The sequence below is a fragment of the Octopus sinensis genome, linkage group LG3, assembly GCF_006345805.1.
Source record: "Octopus sinensis linkage group LG3, ASM634580v1, whole genome shotgun sequence".
Lineage (NCBI taxonomy): Eukaryota > Metazoa > Mollusca > Cephalopoda > Octopoda > Octopodidae > Octopus > Octopus sinensis.
Window position 1 is genome coordinate 75608545 of NC_042999.1, and position 2500 is coordinate 75611044.

The window sequence follows — 2500 nt, forward strand, 5'->3', positions numbered from 1 at the left end:
CTAAATTCGAGACTTTTGTGAAAATAATATTATTCGAACTGGCAGAATCGTCAGCGCGGCGGGCAAAATGCTCAGTGGCATTTGGTCTGTACATTCCGAGTTCAAATGCTGCTGAGCTCAACTTTGCCTTTAGTTCTTTCGGGGCCGTGGATACAAGTACCAACATCTTTGTAGAATCGCTAGCGTGCCCTTTGCTATTTTAGTGGCATTCTGTAAGTAAGAAATATTTCCAAACACGCTAGATATTTGTCTACTGCTAGAAATTAATAAACTACATTGGTTGCACTCAAGCGGGGTAATCGATGTGGTATCTTAATTTCCTTGTCCAAGTAATAGTCGTCAACATCAGAACATATACTTAATTAAAAGATATTGGTGTATCTCAGGCAGTGTGGTTGTGGTTTGGTACAATGAGATAACAGGGTGACGCCGTAGTAGGATGGTGAGAGTGGGGTACTACGCTAAGAGAAGTAATTCTGAGCTAAGAAGAAACAATGAACATGTAGGAGGTGATACTTGACGGGTTAGCGATTTGATTGTAGTAAACTACAAGAATTTTATAAGACACTTGAGGCGAGGATGACAACATATACTAAAATATAAAAAAAAAACTTCTAGTGAGAATCAAAGTGCAATACCAAATTCCATACATAGCAAGACGGATTGTAGAAGACGTTTACAACATTTGGATATCTTTTTCGGAAAAGGCAAATCATTAGAAGATCCAAAGAGAATGTCTCTACATTTCTTACGATTTATTACAAAAAGCAGTCATATGTCACTTTGTCTTAACATGTGATGGTGGTATTGGGTGTAGTGGTCCTAAATCCAAAGCGCTCGATAAAAGAACGCAGTGGTCAAATCTGAATCCCATTAACCGTAAGCCTGCTCAGGCAAGGATGATTTGAGGCTAAAAGCAACAACTAATGAGCGAAATATGGCGTTCGGGATTTTACAACTGGGAACTGACAGCAGTTCACTTTCGTAAAATGATGAATTCAAACAGTTAGAATTCTACACGTGAATATACGTTATCTTCTATTTATTAACATCTTAACCAAGGTGATAACGGCAATGCATATCACCCCTGTAAGAAAAGTAAAGACTATTGGTAGGAAGGAAGAAGTTACTCTCAGACTGGAATCTAGCCTGAATGCTCACAACAGTGTATACTCTGCTTATGGTACCTTACACTAAATAATTGATTATGTGTACCATCCAAGAGCAGGAAATGACAGTTTCAGTCTACGAAATTTTATTTGCAATTTCTTCAACATCAGGCTCTTCAAGAAAACATTTTTAAATCATACACTTATGCGCGAGGCTAACGACGCGAAAAATATTTCAAGAATTACCTGGCTTTTGTATTTTCAATCTCTTCTAATGAAATAACATTTTTGTATATTTATTCCAGTTTTATTTCAATTGCTTTTAATATCTTTTCTTTTTACTCATGTTATTTACAGCTGATTATTTAATGAAGGTATTTTCTATAAGGCCTTCGGTAGTACAATAGGCTGTGCATCTGTCCCATAATCACATCTTAAATAAGAGAAATCTGAAGGTCATGAGTTCTATCGTCACCCGCAGCAGATTTATATATATATATATATATATATATATATATATATATATATATTATATATATATATAATATATATATATATATATAATATATATATATATATATATATATAATATACATATATATACATACGCGTAGGCGTGGCTATCTGTTAAGTAGTTTGGTTCCCAACCACTTGGTTGTGGGCTCAGTTCCACTGCGTAGCACCTTGGATAAGTGTCTTCTACTATATCTTCGGGCCGATCAAAACTTTGTGAGTTGATTTGGTAGACGGAAACTGAAAGAATCCCGTCGTATATACATACATGCACACATACATTATATATATATATATATATACATATACAGGGGTTGGACAAAATAATGGAAACACCTAGCGTCATAGCATCGTAATTTTGAAATATCTATAAAACCATCAAAAGCTTGTTTATTTTTATATTTTTTATTTTCGATTTATTTTTAGTGTTGCTTAATATTTTTTGCTAAAATTGCTCTTTCTTTTCAGATATCACCAGAAAAAGGTAATAAAAATTCATTAATATGACAAATCTGAAGGTCTTTCAAAGAGGTCAAATTGTTGGTGTTCGTATGAAACAAAACTCCGGAGGAAACCCAAAACTTTCAGATAGGGACCATCGGACTCATAAGCGAATTGTTAGAAAGCATCACAAATGTACAGCCTCCCAAATTACTGCAGAGCTTAATGACCACCTCGAGAATCCAGTTTCCACAAAAACTGTTCGCTGGGAGCAACACAAATCCGGATTTCACGGGAGGGCTGCAATCAGAAAACCACTACTTTCAAAAACAAGCGTTGCAAAGCGTTTAGAGTGGAGTAAAAACCTACAGAATTGGTCCCTAGAGCAGTAGAAGAATGTTATTTTCTCAGACGAATTATCCTTTACCTTATTTCCG

At 35.3% G+C, this 2500-nt stretch overlaps 1 long non-coding RNA gene across 1 annotated transcript in view; it reads left to right on the forward strand.

Annotated features, from left to right (window-relative positions):
* Positions 1 to 2500, forward strand: part of LOC118762752 — a 96384-nt gene that overhangs the window by 91916 nt on the left and 1968 nt on the right. Inside the window, exon 2 of the long non-coding RNA XR_004998503.1 lies at positions 2091 to 2106. This is a non-coding gene — a long non-coding RNA (uncharacterized LOC118762752). The remainder of the gene's footprint in view (positions 1 to 2090; positions 2107 to 2500) is intronic.